Raw genomic sequence first — 22,473 nt, 5'->3', positions numbered from 1 at the left:
CGTATTTTATGCAAGAATAACGTTGGTTCAATTAATATTATTGAAAACGTCCCACTGTGTATTCGCATTATATTTCTCTGAGAGTAAGTGAGCAAGATTGACTGAGCGAAAGGTTGTGTACTGTTTCCACGATCCCTGAGGGGACATGACTGTCATTTTCAGTGTTTGCTAGAAACCATTTGCTCCCTGGCAGTTTAGGGGGATTACAGTGACACTGTGAGCTAGCTGGTCTATAGGCCAACAAATCCTGTGGGGTGTCCGGAATCAGTCTTGACACCAAGCCCCTAGTTTATGTTGTCTGAACAATGCGCAGATCTATGGATAAGTAAGAACTACACGACAAGGCACCCAATGTTGGTTAGGCTCTTATTTAATGGTCAAAACTGAGTAGTTCAGTCAAGCTTTCTCATAGACCCCTACTCACGTGCTCGTAGTAGGAAGAAAAACAAGTCTTCCTCAGCTGAGTAGGTATACCCTATATATTGGCCATAGGTTAAATCAAGCTTGGAGGATTAGAGGTTCCCACATTGTGCATACCATGTCTCTATAAGATTTAGCTAAATACTACTGCTTCAACAATGACAAACAACCAGGTGATGACATTGAAGACCAGATAGTTAAACTCTGCTGTTCTTTTGCCCACTGGTTTTGCCGGATTGTTGATTACTGGCTTGGTTTGCTGATTGCCGGTTTGTGGGGGAAAGTGAAGAACTAAATTTCCCTACATCCCTTGTGGTGCACACGCTGCAGACGTTGAGGAGAAGCGCCAGAAGGTGCTTAAACATCGGCCAGGGCTCCCGCAGCACGGGACGCACGCGGGCGGACCCGGGTAGGCCCGTCTGTGCCCATCGGCGACAGGAGGAGGCAGGGCTGGGCCACCCATCTTGACTGTGTCAAAGGATTTAAAGTAAGAGAATGGTAAGCCGTTCTTACGACTGTATTGCATTAACGGTGTCAAAATGGGTAAGAGGAAGCAACCACAATCGCAGGGGAAGCCACACTCTGATAACATGCTGATTACGAAATATTTAAAATCAGCAGTGGGAATGATTGGTAATGAGATTGTCCTCGTGAAGGAACAATTGGCAGCAACTAAAACTGCGTTAGATGCTGCCTTGTTGGTTTCAGTACCGGTACCAAAGGTTAGTCAGGACCTAATAATACATGAGACAATAGATGGCGAGAAGGCGCTAGAGTCAGAGATAGCGCCAGTTAGTAATACTACAAATAAAAAGGACATGCCAAATAGTAGGGACAATCCATGCATTGTAACATCGACACTGGAGATCTCAGAATTATCCGATGATATAAACCTAGTCTCCCCACCAGCAAAAAACGCAAAACAACAGCCAAAAGAGAAGTTCCATGGAAAGCCAGGTTGTGAAACCCAGACCAAAACAGAAGGTAAAGAAAGGTGGCAAACCTGAAAGAACGCTATAGGGAGATACTAATGTAATTGAGAGTCTACAAGAGAAGCATCATTTTGAGATATTATTTTAAAAAGTACATTCAAAACTGGATAACATTGAACGTCGTCTTATGTCTGAGATAAAATTGGTCCAACTTTTTAACAGATTTGGTGTCGGGCCTATTTGCCTCAAAAAAACTGAGATTACCAACTGCAGATGACAACCCAAGAAATTAAGCTAAAGGAGGATGGTGGTACCGAAATTATAACTCAGACTATACATGGAATGGCCCCTATCAAGCTTCCACCAAGGGCCAGAATGCCACCCATCCAAACCCATAGGTCAATTACTGATCTCAAAACTCCAACTAATCTAACAAAAGAAATTAGTAAAATGGAGCAACCTATTGGGAATACGAATTTAGGCTACACTGCAGATGGTCCTTTACATCTTCCGCCTCAGGCGACACCTTATGTCATCATTCTTAAAAACGTGCCCAGGTTGGAAAATAAGATCCATGAATCCTATGAGAAACTAAAAAAATCAAGTGACACACTGGCTTACTGTAAAAACGAATACCGACATTAATGTATTACAACAAAACATTTTAATGTTGAGACGAGTGAGCTGGGTGGGTAGCTCTAGGAAACAATGTGCGGGAGATTGTGTAGTGGTGAACTTTCGTAGTAGGGAGTTGGTAGAAGACTTGATGGAGATATTTGTAATATAATGCTATGAGCATGAATTCTAATATGATGGAATGTATAAGTGCTGTCCTACTGGGCTATTTCTATAGGCCTAGCTATGCAAATATAAAGGCAAATAGTTCCAATTTGTGTAGACCGATTATAAATATCCCTTAAGACAGCAGGTATGAATTACTTAGATCTTGCAGTGAGATCGATTGACTCAGGGAAAATGAAGAAATTGTTTCTGATAGATCGCTGGAGCACAGTCCTCCTGCAAATGAACTTGATGTTAATGTAAAGGCAAATAAGCTAAATGGCTGTTTGAGTGGACGAGTACCTATTGAGGATCGATGCAATATGGTAGTTCAACATGAATTAACAGTTGATGATAAAGATAATATCTTAGGTACCTTCACTTGGGATATGGAAGATATGGTTTTGAGCCGTCAATTACACAAGCTCATAGTTCCTTGAATATTATGTCCTGGAACGTAGTAGGAATTAAAAACAAGATAAATTATGATGAATGGAATAAATCGATAGAGAGGTGTGCTGTAATTATGATATAGGAAACTTGGAATACTGAGCCGTTTTTTATAAATGGTTTTTAAAGTAATATGCACTAATGCTAGTCCCTCAAGAAGAGGGAGAGCTAAAGAAGGCTTAGCTACTTTAATGCAAAAAGAACTATTGATGGACAGAATGCAGAACAATGTCATACATTCAGCACAGTACAGAGATCTGGGCCTAAATCCATTGTTTGTTTGCTCACCGTGCCATTCCAGTTTGGACCCAGCCATATACAAATCAGTCTTGACCCTGTGCTCAATGGGAACAGTCCAGCCCGAACTGCCAGGCCAGGTCCTCCCTGGACTGGAAACAAGCATCCTAGGACCGTTTTCGGGGTTTCACCCCTCTTCAGCCAGGATAGCTTGATTCCAGTGGCATGGAGAGCACGGGACTCACGTCTGAGCATACCCGTCCCACTCGGGGTGACAAATGCAAAAAGAACTATTGATGGACAGAATGCAGAACAATGTCATACATTCACCCCAGTACAGAGATCTGGGACTAAAACCATCGTTTTTTTGCTCACCATGCCATTCCAGTTTGGACCCAGCCATATGCAAATCACTCTTGACCCTGTGCCCAATGGGAACAGTCCAGCCCAAACTGCCAGGCCAGGTGCTCCCTGGACTGGAAACAAGCATCCTAGGACCGGTTTCGGGGTTTCACCCCTCTTCAGCCAGGATAGCTTGATTCCAGTGGCAGTTACTTCGCCCCTGATAGTGAAGGATGTTAATGTCAAGTCACAATATTACCTGCTGATACACCTATATTCGAAAGGTAAACAGACAATTGTTTTGATTAATTTTTATAATAAAATTTTTGATAGCACTAGATCAAGGGCAATTAAGGCCCTAGAGGTTGATCTAGATAACTTTGTAAAGGAATTGGGAGTGGAGTATATACTTATTTGGTTTTGACTTTGGAATACGAAGAGGAAGTTAACTGCGATAAGGAAGGATGGCCACGATATTTGCTTTTTAATAGACAACTACATTGTTGATTTGACCATTGCACATCGCTTACGGAGCCCTGACGAAGTTCCAATGGAACGAAACGCATTGGCTGTGTCTGAATTTTAAGACTTAAACAAAGAATAAAGGATACATTCTGACAAATTGGAAGTGGTTTTTGATTTTACTCTTTGGTGCACCGTCCCTTTCTTCAAACACTTATTTGGGAGGAGATTTTAATTGTGAAATTTGTGATATTTTAGTGGGAGAACAATGTGGTTTTAGCGATTATTTTGGTGAGCGAATCACTCATTTCCCACACGATCCATACGGGAAGCAATAAATTACATTGTTTTTAAATATAATCTAGTAATTTTGGAACCAGAAAACTTAGAGGGTGAAAATGCCATGCATACTTACGTAGGGGAGAGAGCATCATCAAGTATTGATCACCTTATTGCGTCAGCAAAGTGCAAAGGTGTGGTGGAAAATGTTATAATTAACGAAAAATTGCTTAGTGACCATAATCCATTAATATTGACACTGAGACTTGCCCTGGCCCATCAACCCAGGGGTAAGACTACACATACATATATAAAAACCCAAGGAAATAAAGGAGTATCTATTAAATGGTCAGGAGTAGATCCAACCATTTTCTTGGATAATTTAAGAGGGAAAAATCAAAGGGCTATTGACATTTGTATGAATAGCTCTTCTATAGATATGTTAATTATAAATGCCTTTTGCAATATTATTATTGAAATAGCGAGCGACCTAACCCTCAAAAGGAAGAAAGCAATACATGATAATAATCCTAGATGGTTCAACAGAGAATTCTCTAATCTAAACAGGGATTTAAAAACAGCTCTTAAATTAAAACCAAGGGACTTTAAGGAAAGATTACAAAAGATTTTTAAAGCAAAGGAAAAGTGAAATACGGGAGGATGCTTGGGCGACTCTAATTCAGGCAGCTGAAACTAGAAATGCGGCTCTAATTCTGGCATAGTATTGACCACCCATTTTTTAAAGATTATACAACAATCGAAAATAGAATTTGACGTACCCCCAGAAGACTGGATCATACATTTTGAGGGTATTTTTAATCCAGATGCAGCGAGTGTCACCACAATAAATAATGGCAATTTTATATTAGTTGAACCTGTAAAATCTCTGCCAATTACAATAGTGGAAATTAAAACCGCCCTCCAAAAAAGTGCTAGCGGGAAAGTCGCATTGATGTTTTTAAAAGTGATATGGATTTCTGGACCCCCATTTTAGTAAAAGTTTTTAATGCTTCTATAGGAGGGGTCTTACAGGCATATTGTACCCATTTTTAAAAGGGGAGATAGAGGTAAGGCAAACTGCCACCGCCCCATATCTCTTCTGGACTGAACCTCAAAGTTAATGGGAAGGATTCTCCTAGGGAGGTTAGAAGACTGGGTTAATGAGAATAATATTCTCTCAGAAGCCCAGTATAGGTTCAGGCGGAGTATTGTAACGGTAGAACAGTGCTTACATTTGGAGCTCTAAATAGGAAAATATACTCTAGCTAAGGAGGGGACTCTACATCTTTGTTTTGTAGACTTCACAAGTGCGTTCAACCTCGTTAAACACCCCAAACTATGGCAAACCCTAAAAGAGTTAGGATCACCAAATGATATTGTTATATATTTATCCCAGATCTACACCTTTTTAACTTCAAGAGTACGATTCAGAATAAAGGGCGAATGTACACAGGATTTTAGGGTTACAAGAGGAATACGTCAAGGTTGTGTACTGGCACCACTGCTGTTCTCCCTATATATTAATAATATGGACCCTTTTTTACAGAAGTAAAATGCAGATAGCCCTAAAGTAGGTAGACGTACTACCCCAGTATTACTCTATGCCGACGACGCTGTCCTTTTATCAAGGACAGTGAATGGCCTACAGTGTCTAATGAAGAACTTTGCTCAACACATGACAGAAAAGGATTTACAGCTAAATCTGACTAAAACTTTTGTCATGACATGTGGAAACATAAAATTGAAGAATAGACAACACTATGTGGGAGGAGTAGTTTTAGGTAGAGTCCCAACTTTTTCTTACTTGGGCCTTCTTTTTAATAGAAAGGGTAGCTGGAAACCTCACATTGATTCATGTAATTTGAAATTTTTAAGAATCACTGAGGGAATTTTTAGATTTTCGGATAAACTGGGAAATAAACCCGTAAGGAAGATACTCACTTTGTACAGAACCAAGTGTGTGACTGGTATTTGTCATGGGGCTCCAATATGGGGTAGAGTAAATACGACGTCCCTACAGATACAAGAAAATAAATTCTTTAAAAGAGTACTGGCGTGTTAGACCTGCCAGCCCTGGTGTGGTCTTCCCCTGCATTTTTTTCCCCTTCTTTTTTGCCTCGTATCTGACCGCCAGTATTATTGGACATAGGACTCTGGGCGCCTTACCGCTGCTAAACAGTGCTGAAGTGCAGATGCTCTCTCCTAGAAACATGTCTGCTACTGGCTCCTACTCCTGTGGTGAGGCCACCGTCCTGTCTGCACACTAGTAGTTGGAAAAGGCTGGGACTGGATGCTACTGTAACCGTGACGGCCCTGCCTCTTGTCACCATAGACAGACAGGACAGAGGAGATAGGGAACATCCCTGGGCACCTAGATTCTTCAAGAACCTTCCCAACTCCCTAGTTGCTGCCAGAAATTGCCGCCTTTTTGGTCACCTGACTCTGGGATATAAAAGGAGGGGTGGGGGCTACAGAGCCCTGTTACACTACTGGACCTGGAGATGCTCTGCTGGAGTGAAGGCTGCTGAGCTAGGGGGATTGCTACAATACTGAGGCTGACTGATCCTAGGAACTGCTGCCCCAAGTTAGCTGAGTTACCCTGCCTGCCTGCTGATCTTGCCCTGGGGGCGAGGAACCAGGGATAACATCTCCAGTGTGTCTCCACCAACAAGGCTTACTGACTGCCCGATCATGGGACTCTGACCAATCTGCAATAACTGTCCCTGCAACCCTGCCCGAGGTAACTGACCTGGCTGTTGCTGTATAGGGCTGTGGAGGAACTGAAGCGCTGTGACCCTGAAATCACTGCTACTGCCCAGGACCTGGCTGTGGCTATGTAGCGCCGTGAAGGAGAATCACTGTTCCCCAAAATCACCACCGCTGGCACGGGCACCTGACTGCCTGGTGAGCTGCAAGCACTACGGAGAAAGCGCTGTGTGTGTCCGGGGCCTGCAGGAGCTGTGGGAGCGAAGTGCTGCGGCTACGAGTCCCCGTGAGACGCTGTGGCAGCGGAGCGCGGTGAGGAAGATGCGCTGTGTGGCCGTGGAGACACCGCTGCAGGCCCGGGGCCCCAACCGCATTGCCAAGCGAGGTTCCGTTTACCTCGAAATCACGGCTGCTGGCCCGGGAGGCCCAGTAAGCACCATGCGGAATTCCCAGCGACGTCAGGAGAGAGGGATTGTTGCTGCCGGGAATTGGGATTGTTGCTGCCGGGAAGCGTCACCTGGCAACCGGGATTGCCCTGAGGCGCGCCCCTCTGATGTCCGCATCAAGCCGGGAGGGGCCGCGCCGAGACACCGGAGGAGTAAGGAGACGCCGAGCGCCGAGTCCGCCGAGGTGCGTGGGGTGAGCTGCAGGCCCAGGGCTTCGTGGGCAGCCACCTTCGCCCAGGACGCCAGGAGAGACCGGAGGAGCCTCGCCCCACCCCAGTGCCAGGTAACATCCCGGGCGGATGGCTTTCCCTGATACCGGTGGGACTGCCGGGAACTGAGCAATGTGCGGAATGGGAGTCCCATAACAGCGCGCCTGCCAGCGGGGATTGTGCAAACCTACCGGGGCCAAATAACTCTGCCTCTCTCGCCCCACGTTGGTAGAAACACGCTCCCAATGAGGAACAGTAATTAGTCTCCGGCATTTGGAAACTGTCTTTGCTTGCCCCAGTCCTTCTCCCTTAGGAGGCCTTTACCACTGGGCACTGGAGGCAGCCTCCTCAGAGACATTACTATTGGAATTGTTAAAACAGTACAAGGAAAGTCCGGAAAACATGTGTATTTTGTGTCTATTGATCTAACTTGCTCACCGACATTTCTGTAACTGAGAAACCCTAACTACCTAGGTGTCGATTCCGATCCGGTAAAACCCGGGTACGAACCGTCAGACGGAGCGTTTTCTCCGTCCGACTCGTACCCGTGAAAACCACCTTACAAACCCGTAAGTACGATTCGTACAGAAACACCATTTCCGTACAAATTGTAAAAAACACCGACCGACAAAAAAATACCCACAATTCTGATCTGGGACACCACGGACGTGACGTCCGGACGGAGTCAAGCAGCGTTTCACGAACCAGCAAGTACGAATCGTGCCCACGTCACTCCGCACGGACAATATTTTACGGCACCCAAAAACTGCCGGGAAATCAGGACGATGCGCAGAAGGAACACCTGTACGCGACGGACAGCCATGGACCCCAACCTACGTGTCATCCCGGCCCTCATAGCAGTCCACCTGGTGTACAGGAACCGGCGCAGACGCCGCAGAAGGTCAGAATAACACCCAGGGGCAAGGGGGGGGGGGCAGGGGCAGGAAACATAACCCCCACCCAAGTTCAAAATCATACATGCCCTTTACATACCTGACCCCCAGGGCCTGGTCACTTCGGGGGTGGGGGCGTGTCCACCAAGGCCTGCGTCCGCCACAATGGAAGTGGACATGGACGCGAACCGTCAACACAACAATTGTGGTACGCACTGTACCCACGCCTTAAGAGTGTGGGTACGGGTCGTACCACGCCCACCCCTACGTTACCCCAACAATGGCGGTACGGCCCGTACCCAGGCCTTTGGGACGTGGGTACGGGCCGTACCCCCATTGATGTGGTGACGTAGGGGTACGTACCATACCCATGCCATTAGGACGTGGGTACGGGTCGTACCCCCATAGTTGGGGTGATGTAGGGGTACGGCCCATACCCAGGCCTCAGGACGTGGGTACGGGTCGTACCCCCATTGTTGGGGTGACGTAGGGCTACGGCCCGTACCCAGGCCTTTGGGATGTAGGTATGGGCCGTACACCCATTGATGTGGTGACGTAGGGGTACATACCGTACCCATGCCATTAGGACGTGGGTACGGGTCGTACCCCCATTGTTGGGGTGACGTAGGGGTACGTCCCATACCCAGGCCTCAGGACGTGGTTACGGGTCGTACCACGCCAGTGGACAGACACATAGGGGTGTGTGGCCATCAGCCCTAGCAGTGCCGAGACATAGGAGGGGTGGGTGCAGAGTCCCCCCAGCAGTGCCGAGACATAGGAGGGGTGGGTGCAGAGTCCCCCCAGCAGTGCCCAGACATAGGAGGGGTGGGTGCAGAGTCCTCCCAGCAGTGCCCAGACATAGGAGGGGTGGGTGCCTATCACTCCCAGCAGTGCCCAGACATAGGAGGGGTGGGTGCCTAACACTCCCAGCAGTGCCCAGACATAGGAGGGGTGGGTGCAGAGTCCTCCCAGCAGTGCCCAGACATAGGAGGGGTGCGTGCAGAGTCCTCCCAGCAGTGCCCAGACATAGGAGGGGTGGGTGCAGAGTCCTCCCAGCAGTGCCCAGACATAGGAGGGGTGGGTGCAGAGTCCTCCCAGCAGTGGACAGAGACATGGTGGTGTGTACACCATCCTACAAGTAGCAAAACTCCATGGGTGCATGAAGGCATACACAAAGTGTGACTATATTGAGAGTGGCATGCCAACACATCACTGACAGCAGTGTCCTACTCCCATGAGGGTGGATGTCCATCCCCCACTGCATGACTCACCACATGTGGGTGTGATGACAAATGACACATGCATACCCACCCCTTGCGCTGGCAGCACAATACACACACTGAGAGCATGCAACAAGACTGTATATTCATGTGCCACCCTACTAAACTAAGAGACCCAAAGGGAACACACACTGTCACGCACATTCCAGGACTGATAGGAATGTAGAGGTGCTGGGGCAGCCAACAAGTTGTTGCCTCCCATGGAAGGAAAAGAGTGGAGTAGCCACTGATACAATGCCCACAATTGTCAGTCAGGTGACCAAATACCCTGCAGAACACGTAACACATGTGTGCGAGGCTGGGAGTACACACATGCATAGTGCGGAAAAGGGAACATGTCCACATGAAGTCAGGTCAATATACTCCATACACAAGTACAGTGACCACCAAGGATGCCACAAATGATGCAGGTGGAGACATTGCTGAGCATGCATGGCCAAAGTTGAAGGGATCTGTCACACACCCAGGAAATGTAGACACAGCTCAGCACAACAATTGGGAAACACCCTGCAGGGAAGATGTCAGGGTCAACAGAGGAAGGAACACACCTTGGGACAATGTCACCATACAGTAAGAGCTTACATGACCAAAGATTATTTGCAGAGACCTTGTGATGGCACGCAGATACCAGGGTCCACCCCATGAGCAGCACACTACAACATTTCCCAGACACCTAACACATCATCACCACCCCAAATCATGGAGCAGCACCACCAACAGCAAGACCAGAAAAACATTAGTGTGCATATGGAAAATAAAATGCTTTATTCAGCATAAAAAATTATAGCAAAAGAAATGTCCACTATATACAGGGCCCATAGGCCAGGCCATGTGCGAAGTCCTGGTGGGGGACACCTTGGGACGCGTCTCCCCTAGCTTGCCTGCACAGTTCACTCTTCCATATCATCCACAGAAGGGGGGGCATCATGTGGGGGGGGGGGACCAGGCACCGCAGGGACAGGAGGGACAAGGGTAGGTGTTGTGGGTGCAGGGATGGACGACTCCACCACAGGGGGTGGGGCAGCGCCAAAGGTGGTGGTTAGGATGGCGCTGCACACGGACGCAAGCACTCCCAGCGTCTCCCCTGCACCCGAAGGAACCACAGGCCCCAAGGAGGGGGGGGGGGTCGGAGGGATGGGTTGCAGTGCTACTGGGGGAGGGTGTGGACAGGGGGGGGGGGGAACTCAACTACCCTGCCCGGGTACTGCCTCCACCGCTTGCGGGGTGGTGTCACCCTGGGGCTGAGGGACAACCTGGCAGTGAATGTCTCTTTGTCCGCCTGTGTTGCAGGAGAGCTAAGGGGAGTGGTTTCGGAGGAAGTGGGTTGTGAGGACTGCAGACTCCCACTGTGGCTGCGTGTCTGCCGTTTGCCCCCCGACCCAGTGGGTGTGCCTACTTCCCCCTGTGTGTGCGTGACAGGAGGTGTGCGCTTGCCCTTCCCTGGTGGTGTGCTGCCTGTGTCTGGTGGGGTGCGTGCATGGGGACGTCTGGGTGCGTATGGGACAGGCATGGGAGTGGGAAGTGCGGATGGTACCGGGATAGGGGGGGGACGGAGCGCTGCAGGAGACCCACTGCTGCTGTCAGTGACGAGTCCATGTACCTCAGCAACATCCGTTGGTCAGACTTCGCTGATGACATGCCCTCCATGTACGACACCATCCATGTCTGCAGTCTGGTGTGGCCATGGAGGACACGCAGCAGCGATGTCTGACCAACCTGCAACTGGTGCTGAATGTCCACAGACTCTGCATTGACGGCAGCAGGGGAGACAGGGGCAGGGGGTGCGGTGCCTGGCACGAAGGAGACATGTTTGGTGTACCACAAATTCCCCTCAGAACCCAGAACCCCCTATCCGACTAGCTTCGTGTTCCATTCGTTAGCCGAGGTTGAGCTCGGCCGTCCCAATGTATAGTCAACCCAGAACAAGCGACTAACAATATTCTCAGGAATGGTGGGAATCAGAAATACCTGTTCGTCATTATTCTCAGATCAGTCCACAACAGAATAGACAAAGACACGGTAAAGTTGAAAGAGTTCATTCAATTAACATTGCGTCCTAAGATGCAGTACTGTGGCTAACATAAGCAGACAAATGGTAAAGTTCAGAAGCATCAGCATTGTTACAATATCATAGACAATGAAAGGAGCAATCATAAGACAATGACAGTGGAAACAGCAACCTTCCTGTCGCCAGTAAACTAACAGTAGTATCATTACACTAATAGAAGGTCTCTAGGCTTGAATGGGGGACCCCCCACCGTACAGATCAGATCAGTGGAATCACATCACAGGATCAGCTAGTCTCTTCTCCTGCGTAAGTTCTCCATCACAATGAAACTAAAACGTGCTGCACTGCAATATGAAAAGCACTCGTCTATCAGGTATCTGCAGCTGCGTGCATGTAATCTCCAAATAGTGGGACGATCACCCTGCACACAACAACATGCACCGTCTAGTCACCCAGACTGTTTGTGTACACAAAGTACAGTACAAGCACGCTGCACACTGTGAAGGATGTCAAACAACAGACAGTTCTCATGTGAAGCAAACTCGAGTAGGCATATTTCAAATAATAACACGCAACTACAGTGTCGCGTGCAAAAGCAGCAAAATTGGCAAGATGGCTTTCTAACAACTAACGCGGTGGTGCTAACTTAGCATTGTACATAGGGAGATAGTAATCTTCACTACACCCCCCCTTGTTCGTACCACTAACTACTAGGGGCGCAAATTCAAGAACGCAGAGTTCAAGTTTGATAGAACGGAACCAAGGGCATGAACTGGAAGTCCATAGAAGGGAAGCGAAAAAGTCATAAAAGAAATGTCTATTATAAACGATGTTGCAGGGAACTTAACCATGTAAAAGGTGAAAAAATATGACATCGATGGATGGACAATGAAATGTGCATGCCAAAAGTCAATCCATCAAGGTATAAGCACAATAAGTTGCAACAGCTTCCAAGAGGAAATCATTTGAACGTTCCACAAAATTATCTGCCATACAGTTCAGCAGGGGGAAAGAACACACGTGTTCCTCAACAATCGGGGCATCCAGCACCATTTGTGGACAACAGGTGGGGACATCAAGATAACTGCTGGATAAGAATTCAGTTGCAGCCGTTCCGATGTCCCAATTCCCTAGGACTCCATGTGCTGCAGCACAGGCCATGATACTGACGCCAGAACAGTCCAACTCATGAGCCACCAAGGGGGCTCATCATTCGATCAAAATCCGGGCCAGGAGACACCGAGTTAGCCAGGCACAAATCCAGAGCCCATTGGAATGGACAATCTAGGCAATGAAAGACAGGTTGCACGCAGGTAAAGAAGGGAAACCGGAAGGACAATCCATAGGCAATGCTTAAGGTCGCCAGCGGCAGAGTGCCGTAGAATTCAAGCATCTGTTTCCGAAGATGGAGCAGCCGGTGCATGCTGTCTTGTAACGCAAGTTGTGCAGCCGTAGCGTAGTACGCAGATCAATAATAGCACCCCAGCTACGAGGGCGAGAAGCAAAGGGAGACCTCCGAAGACGCTAGCAAAAAAAGAATGAGTAAATGCGGGGATCACACCAAACCTAGTTTGGAAGGAGGTCACGAGGCAGGAGCCCACAATTGAGAAAAAATCAGCAAGGACACTTGTTGACTAACTGTAGTGGAAGATCAGTGTTCAAAAGCGCTTGCACCTCTGTGCGCGTGTTAGCTACGTGAAGGACAAATGTTTTTCGGGATGAAGTCAACACGACTTGTTTTTGAGACAATAGAGCCCTTATTCTGCTCATCTTGTTGAACTCTGCTTTCAAGGTTGGAATGGAAGGCCAGATGGATACATCGAGCCGGCCATGCGGGGGTGGGAAAAGGACGTTATTACAGAAAACCACTCGTACTAATACAGTCACGATGTGAGGAATTCCAACCAGCATCCCACAGCAAGCTTCATCATTTAATAGCACATAACTACCGTTAGCAAGCAGCGTACAAGACGGGGTCATGACTGGCACACGAATCCCTTTCAGAATACAAGCTGAATTATGACCGTGTACATTACAAGCACCATGCAATTGAATGTGCCTACACACTACAGAATGATCCGGAGTGGAAGTGCACCCTTCACCTTTTAAATACACCTCCTTGCCGTCTCTCACGCACCTGTTGTCGCCTAGCACGGACACAAGGGACCCGAGCAAGTGGGAGGGCGGTGATGTGAATGGAGGGTGCGGCGAAAGCTGGAGTGCTGCTTTCAGCTCTGGGAGCAGTCTCCGTCCCCTCTGGGAGCTCTGCCTCGGACCCGTCAGCGTCATAGTCGGTGTTGGGACTGGACAGGTCCTCCGCCTGACTCCCCTCGGCCTCCGTGCCACTTGTTGCACCTGACTCCCCAGCATTGGTGGCCCCGGTGCTGGATCCCTCCCCCACGTCCGTGCCAGTGTCTCCCTCGGTTTCCCCCGACGATGCTGTGGGCAAGGTGAAGAGACAGGAAATGACCAGACACCTGTATACATATGACACATGAGTCCAAACTACACAGGTCACAGTGCATAGCATGAACAGCAACATGAGTAACATTTACAATACTACAAACATATGTCGGCCCTGCACCACACAGTTGGTTGACCCACCATGCCACTGGGAAACAATGGGGAGCATGACACAACAGCAAATTACTTGATATCAATTTATACAGAGGAGCTTGTCTCTGGGGACAGTCGAGCACTGCATCACTGGCATGGCACAGTCACCAACACCCGCAACTATCCCCTGATGCCAGGTACACGGATAATTACATCTGACATGTAACTACCGGCGTGGCACGATGTGAATATGTCATGTGTGTGTCATGTGTTCCCATAAGCTTGCTGTTGGTGTTCTGTCAAATGCATCTGCAGTTGCTGCATCCAAGATGTGTCTGTGTGTAGATGGGCATGGCACATCATTATGCACACCAGGACACATGTGGAATCAGACGTAACGTGTGTATGTATGCATCCAACATGGACTTGCGAGACAAGGACATATCTGCTTAGTCTCAATGTATGTGTGATCTGTCTTGACATGTACCCCGTCATGGCAAGGTGTGTGGTCTGTCCTTTTTTCAAGGACATGTGACCTGTGCCTCTAGTGTTTCGCAACCTGTCTGTATGATAAACCTCCTTAGTCTGCACCTATTCGGATGTCTGTCACTCCTGTAATGCGTCTGCCTGTTCACTTACACTGGCCCACAGCTAGTTTCATGCCATGTCATGTTGAGCTTGAGAATCCATGCTTGTAGCTGGCTCTTGGTAGGAGTGTCACCTGCCTGGCATACGTGTCCAGGATGTGTTGCACAGACCTGACTCTGTATGTAGCATATGTGTATTGGCTGTTTGACATGTGCTAAGTACATTGACATTGTTGTTGTACTGTACTCACTCTTCGTTGTCCCTTCCAAATTACTGAATGGCTCCGCCTCTCCCCTGACCAATGCCAGACTTGGCTGCCCTGAGGGAACGTGACTTTATACGCCGCTACCGCTTCACCCAACGGTTGATTGCGAACTTGACCGCCCGGCTGGAACCACACGTCCAACCGCGACACAGGCATCCTACTGCACTGACACCCATGATGAAGGTGATGGCAGCCCTACATTTCTTTGCCACGGGGAAGTTTCAACATACCATAGCTCATGTTGGTGGCATGTCCCAGACCATGTTCAGCCATGTCCTGCATGATTTTTTAGAGGCCATGTTGGTTCACCTAGATGAGTTTATTAATTTCCCAACTCCTGAGCAGTTGACAGTTGTCAAGGGTGACTTCTATGCCCTGGGAGGGATGCCCCATGTCATTGGGTCTATTGATGGGACACATGTGGCTTTGGTACCACCACAGGCACAGGAGGTAGCCTTTCGCAACCATAAACATTACCACTCCATTAATGCCCTTGTGGTGTGTCTTGCTAACATGGTGATTTCCCATGTCTGTGCTCGTTTTCCAGGATCAGCACACGATGCCTACATCATGAGGTGTAGCAGGGTGCCTGAAATGATGCTGCAGCTGCGCAACGAACGAGCATGTCTTGTTGGTGGGTATACTCTGTTACTCCTGTATTTAGCGTCATCTTTCTGTCTTACTGCTTCTCCTGACCCACTTCTGTCCATGATGTTTCCATGTAGGGGACTCTGGCTATCCCAACATGCCATGGCTGATCACGCCTCTCCACAACCCCAGAACGGCTGCCGATCACTGGTACAACAACGCCCATGGGCAGACCAGGCGAGTGATAGAGAGGACGTTTGGCCTCCTGAAGAGCCGATTCCGGTGCCTCCACAAGACCGGCGGCGCACTCCCATATGCTCCGGTGAAGGTCTGCAAAATCTTCCACGTGAGCTGCATGCTGCACAACATGGCAGTGGAGAAAGCTGTGCCACTAATCCTGGATCCGGATGAGCAGGAATATCCACCCGTGGAGGATGAGGGGCTTGGTGACGAGGCAAGTGATGTTGAGGAGGAGGAGGAAGAGGACATCCGGAGTCGGCTCATACGCAACTTCTTTGCTTAGTGGTGAGTTGCAGTGTCTGAGTGTGCACGCATTGAGCCTTGTGTGGCATGTGTTGCAATGTGTGGGTCCATCTGCATGTATGGCAAGTGAGTCAGTGGTGTGTTTGGATGTGTCACTCGAGTGATGGTGTAATGAACGAATGTCTTTCCTGAGACACTATTTTCACCTAGCATGTTGACAACCTTATACGTGTCGATTACATGCCCATGCATGCGGATGTGCTTCTTTTGGCTCACTTCTTGTGTGTCTCTCATCCACAGGTATTTGCGCATGCTGTCTGCTGGTGGCATTGTTGTGCTCCTGCTATTCCTCATGAATACAGCAGCGTGTGGTGAATCAGCGTAACATGCACGGACATGTCGAAAATTCTCCTTAGGGTAAGGGATGCAGCAAGGCTTTTTGGGTGTGCTATTTGTTTGGAATGTGTATGCACTGCTCCTGTTCATGTTTGGTTACTTTGCATACATGTAGAATCACCATGGGGCACATGACATGGAGCTGGATTCACCTGAAGTGATAGTCACACTTGGTGACAGTCATCTGTCATGTGATTGTGGATTGTGATGAAGGCATCAATGTGTGTAACACTGCCCTCTGAAACATACGGGATGCACCGGGTTGACATAGTGTGGGACATCCCCATTAGAGGCTCAATGGTGAATAGCAGCGTCTCCGTGAGCAGCACGGGGGGTTGGCCTCAAACCCGTCACTTGTGTGCCAGTTCTTTGGATTTCCTGCATCTGTGGTGCAAAGGGGGGTGCCAGTGTAGGTCCCACATGTTCATCCACATGACCTGTGCATCTGTCAATATAGATGCATTTGCCTTCCGGCAAACATGACTAATAAAGGTGTCCCTCAGCCTCCAAGGTGCCTCATCTCTGTCAATGCAGGTCTCTTGCCACTGTGCATGCGGCATGTCTGGCATAGTTATCACAGATTGTGCATATGAGTCTATGTGTAGAGTAGCAAGATGCAAACTGTTTGTCAGGGATTATGATATGTATTGTGCATGATGTACATGGCTGTGTAGGTATTTTGGCATCTCAGTCCCCACAACGGCCACTTTGCTGCATGTGCATCCATTGTCTGTGTGTGTGCCATGTTGAACCAGACACTCCTTCCTTATCATACACCTTTTGCAGTGGTCCTTTCTGACATGCTTGTGTTTGTGTGCAACTTGTGGCATGGTTTTCAGGACATGGCGCATGCTGCTGCAGGCCCTGCAGCAAGGGCACACAGAGTTTCTATATTTGCCCTCACACACACGCCTCTACGACGCACCCCCCTTCCTCCCTCCACCCATTCATTTTGGTGTAATCTGCTTGTGTGTGACACAGTTGCGGTGGCAAAGGCTGGACCGTCTTCACATGCTACGTGCACATTGCACGTGCCTCATGTCCTTGCATGTGCCACATCACGCTACACCATGATGTTGAGGCCACCCACCAAGCAATGTCCATCCAATACATCTGTTGCATGCACTCAGGCATGCACTCATCGCCCACACAACACCTTTGCATGCTGAGTGTGCAACTCCAACTGCCTACACAGTGCTGGCACGCCTTCCAGGCCCTGTCACACCAACCAGGTCAAGTCCCTCCTACTCCCCACCGGCTCTGTACCCCAACAAAGCCATGGGAGTGGTACTCCAGGCCTCTGCATGTAGTATGGTGTCGTTGTGGGACACATGGCACAGGTATCATGTCTCAGGGTGTCAGTCTACAATGTGTCCAGGATCCCCCTCTACACCACGACATGCGCACTGCATCTCATCATCATCTGGTGTCCCATTGCCAGCCAGGTGCTCCTCACCCTCCCCAAAGACGCAGTCCTTGCCAGTTCTCATATTGAATAATGCATGGTATCCATTGGCAGATGGCTGAACATCGGCCACCTGATGCTGGACTTGTACACGACTGAGGTGTTCATCTGCGGATTGTCCCCTTACAGCTAGGTCAACTGCTTGTGTCCCACCCGCAAGGGCCCTGCACAGGCAGACAGTGTCCACACACACGAGCTGGTGTGCATCATGGATTGCTTGCTCACATGTGCTATGCTGATCACCAGCATCTGTACCTCAGGCTTCAGCACACTCTGTATTATGCACAAGATCCACAGTTCAATCCACCTCAAGGCAAGACAGACCATCCCCCAGGTCAACTACAACATCCATGTCTAACCCTACCCTGCACTCTACGGAGAAGTACGTTACAACTCCCATGATACTTGTCCACATCCAGGGTGCATCTGCACAGCTCTGCTTCAACATCAGGCGACCCAGCCACATCACCGTCCAACAGAGATAGCTGCAATGGATCACTGTCAGCTGCAGGATGACCTTCACAATCCACGCCCACACTCAGGATGCAGGCCACCACCACGACCCCAACACAACCTTGTGGAACTGTCATCCAAGACCCCATTGTGCCATCTCCATGCATCCAACCTTGGCCTGGCCACCATTGTCCACATCCACCTGACTCCAGCATGCAGGACATAGTTCTCCCACCTGGCTACACATACCTGGAACTCCCACCCCAGGACACTCCACATGATCCCTGACCTCTGCGCATGACTGTTGCTCTTCGAAATAGGTCTGTCCGCACAGTTGTGCAGGCACCCCCTCAACTGGTTGGGCCCATCACGGGTGAGTATGGTGCGCCATGTCTGTATTGGATGATACCTTGTGACCCATGTGTGTCCTGTACCAGACTCTGATCCCAGGGTATGGATGGCTGGAGTTACTTCAACACTCAGGCATAGTTTGACATTTCCACACACATATGTTGTTGAATAATGCAAAATGACAGCAACGTCTCATGACCAAAATAATATATTTATTTGCGGTGGGGTACGTGTCTTGGTAGATGAAATTAGGTGCTCTACCGGGGGAATAGAATTCAAAGCTCACAGGGGGAGATGGGATCCTTGCCATTGGAAGTCATCAGAGTCCATGCCACAGTCTTTGTCAACATTGGTCAGACTGGGACCAGCAAGTCCATGTGGCAGAGAATGTCATTGTATGAGGTGCTGCTGTTGCGCCAGAGGGCCAGGTGCCAGGCCAGGTGACCTGGGAGATGGTGATGGTTCGCTGACTCTCACGGTCTTTTGCGTGGACGACCCACCTTCCTCCGGGGACCCTCAGAAGCAGGCCGTGACAATGTCTGTGATGCTCCGTCGGACGAATCCTCCTCCTCCTGATCCCTCCCTGTGGCTGCTACTGATCTTCGCCTGGTGTCACAGGGAGGGTTGCCCATGTTTTCGGCAATCCAACGGAGTGAACGGTTCATGTCCGTTAGCACCGCCACGAACTCAGCCTGTCTTGCCTCCATCCGTCCTTGGTGTTGCTGTTGACTGGCATATTGTTGGACGTGTTTTGTGGTGTTGTGCGATTCAAATTGACTAATCTAGAAGTGTATCTTAAAATCTTGTTCCACAATGCTGACTCACTTACCCGCACTTTAAAAACATTCTGCACACGCTGCTTTAGCGTGACGACCTTTTTTCTCCCCTAGTATCGCCATCTTGGGTGTGCTAACACCGCTACTGTGCCATTTCCAGCCACCATTTTGAGAGGCGCTTTAGTGGTTGGGGAATTCTTGTCGAGATCCTATTTAAAGTCACCCGATGCAAGCGCGCAGCCTAACTGACTGAGGCTAACATCGAGTGACAGAGCGAGTGTTGTGTGCTTGAAGTACTGTTGAAATCAGGGTGCCGTGTGGTGCTGCTTTTATTTGTCTTTACTTGTTCTTATGTCAAAACCTGTTTTAATCTAGAAGTGTATCTTAAAATCTTGTTCCACAATGCTGACTCACTTACCCGCACTTTAAAAACATTCTGCACACGCTGCTTTAGCGTGACGACCTTTTTGCTCCCCTAGTATCGCCATCTTGGGTGTGCTAACACCGCTACTGTGCCATTTCCAGCCGCCATTTTGAGAGGCGCTTTAGTGGTTGGGGAATTCTTGTCGATATCCTATTTAAAGTCACCCGATGCAAGCGCGCAGCCTAACTGACTGAGGCTAACATCGAGTGACAGAGCGAGTGTTGTGTGCTTGAAGTACTGTTGAAATCAGGGCGCTGCGTGGTGCTGCTTTTATTTGTCTTTACTTGTTCTTATGTCAAAACCTGTTTTAATCTAGAAGTGTATCTTAAAATCTTGTTCCACAATGCTGACTCACTTACCCGCACTTTAAAAACATTCTGCACACGCTGCTTTAGCGTGACGACCTTTCTGCTCCCCTAGTATCGCCATCTTGGGTGTGCTAACACCGCTACTGTGCCATTTCCAGCCGCCATTTTGAGAGGTGCTTTAGTGGTTGGGGAATTCTTGTCGAGATCCTATTTAAAGTCACCCGATGCAAGCGCGCAGCGCGGGCGCGCACCGGGCGCGCCAATGGCGCGCCGGAGGCGCGCCAGAGGCAAGCCCGTCTTCGCCCGTCCGCGCCCCGGACGCTTCCAGCGCCAGCAACGCTACTCGGTCAAACTGCGAGTCAAAACGAGTAACTTATAGTAAAACACAATTGCTACAGCTAAATCCTCCAAAGGGTCACAAATCAGCAAGTGCTTGTCTTGCTTGCGGTCTAATTAATAGCCGCTCGCTTGTTAAGCACTCCACCGAAGTGTTTAGCCTCCTGGAAGACATGGAACTAGATGCACTTTTTATTACAGAAACTTGGGCCAACACGGAGTCTACCGTTGGCTTGAGCGGGGCCTGCCCCAGTGGATACAAAATCATTCATAAGCCTCGTAGCTCGGGCAGAGGGGGAGGAGTGGGTTTGATCTTTAAGGACACCTTAGACTTTAGACCATGTCAAATTGACGCAGTTGGGGGGATAGAAATTATGGGCTTCTCTCTTCAGTCTCCTGGCGGGAGCTTACTCACGGGGATGCTCTGCTACAGGCCACCGGGCGCGATTACCCAATTCCACCTTCTCGCTGAAACCATCACCAATTTAAAACTTGCCCATACCAATATGGTCATTCTAGGTGATTTTAATCTCAGCGAGGACGGGGGCCTCAGTAGTCAACTGAGAGACCTCCTGTATACTTGCTCCACCTTGAATCTCCATCAATTGGTGTCCAGCCCCACCCATCAGAAGGGCCGTATTCTGGATATGGTCTTTGCCAGTCCAGATACAACAAAAGTGACCAATATAACGCCCTTGAATTGGACTGATCACTTTTTTATCCACTTGAGTTTGGAGATGCCGTGCCAGAAGAATATGCCCAGCCAGCAGTGCTTTCGCAGGATGGACAGAGAATGGGCCAAACTGGCAAAGGTTGATTCTTTGATCACCTTTTTCGATGTCAATTTTTTCTCTCCCAATAAGTCCGTGGAGGATAACTATAAGTCATTCACAGATCATATAACTAAGGTATTAGACCACTGTATCCCTATAAAGCCTTTAAAGAAGGCAAGGAAAAGATCAGCGCCCTGGTATAATGAGAAGTTGCGTCATCTCAGACTCTCTCGCAGACAGGCAGAGAGGAAATGGAGAAGAAACTACTCTGAGGTAGATAAAAAAGATCTGAGACAGGTACAACTACAATATAAAACTCTCATTCTGAGATCCAAGGCAGATTTCTATGCTAATTCCATCACACAGGATTCTAATGGGTCTAAAGCTCTCTTTAAGATCGTTCGAGACCTTACCAACCCAGACTGTATGAGCAATAGAGTTGCCCCCTCGCAAACTCTATGCAATGAAATCGCCTCCTTTTTCCAGGAGAAGATCTTTAATATTGTAAATAATCTGCAGGTCAACATCCAGCATGGCTCTGAGGAAGCAACCAGCCCGGCTGACGGAGATCCTAAAACGATCGCTGTCTTAGACAGCTTTCAACCCTTCTCCCAGGAAATCTTTGATAACCTGACAGAAAGTGTGTCGTCTGGCTTGCCCCTAGTTCCTCTTCCCCACAAGATATGGAAGTTCTATGGACGCAACACCTTTCCTTGGCTAAGGATGATCTGTAATCAATCTCTAACAGATGGATAATGTTATATCCTGAGTTTTACTTAATTGTAATTAGCCTAGGTCTTCCTATCTGCTCAGCCAGAGTGAGAGATGGTAACGGAATGTTGGTGTGACTGTGATGAATGGAATGCCTGGGTGCCTGTGTGGGTGAGTGATGACAGTTGGAGATGGGCTGAGCAGCTAGGCAGGCTGCTCCTGGTGGGGCTGTTACATGGGCCGTGATATGGGCTGTAACAAGGGCCTAAGTTGTGGCTGGAGTAGGAGCTGGTACATGGCTAAACCTAGACTGATGCTACCTGGAATTGGAACTAATAAAGAAGACTTGAAATCTACATCATGGCTACCAGTGTATACTTCATGTAAGAGTACAACATAATTTTGGCGACGAGGATGGGATACTCCATGGACTTGACCAAAGGTATGGTCTGTATGTTAGGGTGTGAAATGACTGCTTGTCACCCTACCACTTCCTTTTAAATCTGCCGTATGGATGTATCCAGTGGCTGTTCAAGATGTGAGTTGTGGTCCAACT

The 22,473-nt window shown here is 48.7% G+C and overlaps 1 protein-coding gene across 1 annotated transcript in view; it reads left to right on the top strand.

Annotated features, from left to right (window-relative positions):
• LOC146784472 (guanylate-binding protein 1-like) overlaps positions 1–22,473 on the top strand; it is an 888,553-nt gene that overhangs the window by 359,129 nt on the left and 506,951 nt on the right. The gene's annotated exons all lie outside the window — the stretch shown is intronic.

This window comes from Triturus cristatus, chromosome 11, assembly GCF_964204655.1.
Source record: "Triturus cristatus chromosome 11, aTriCri1.1, whole genome shotgun sequence".
Lineage (NCBI taxonomy): Eukaryota > Metazoa > Chordata > Amphibia > Caudata > Salamandridae > Triturus > Triturus cristatus.
The sequence above is the reverse complement of the archived record's forward strand: the minus strand, read 5'-3'. Positions and strand labels throughout refer to the sequence as shown.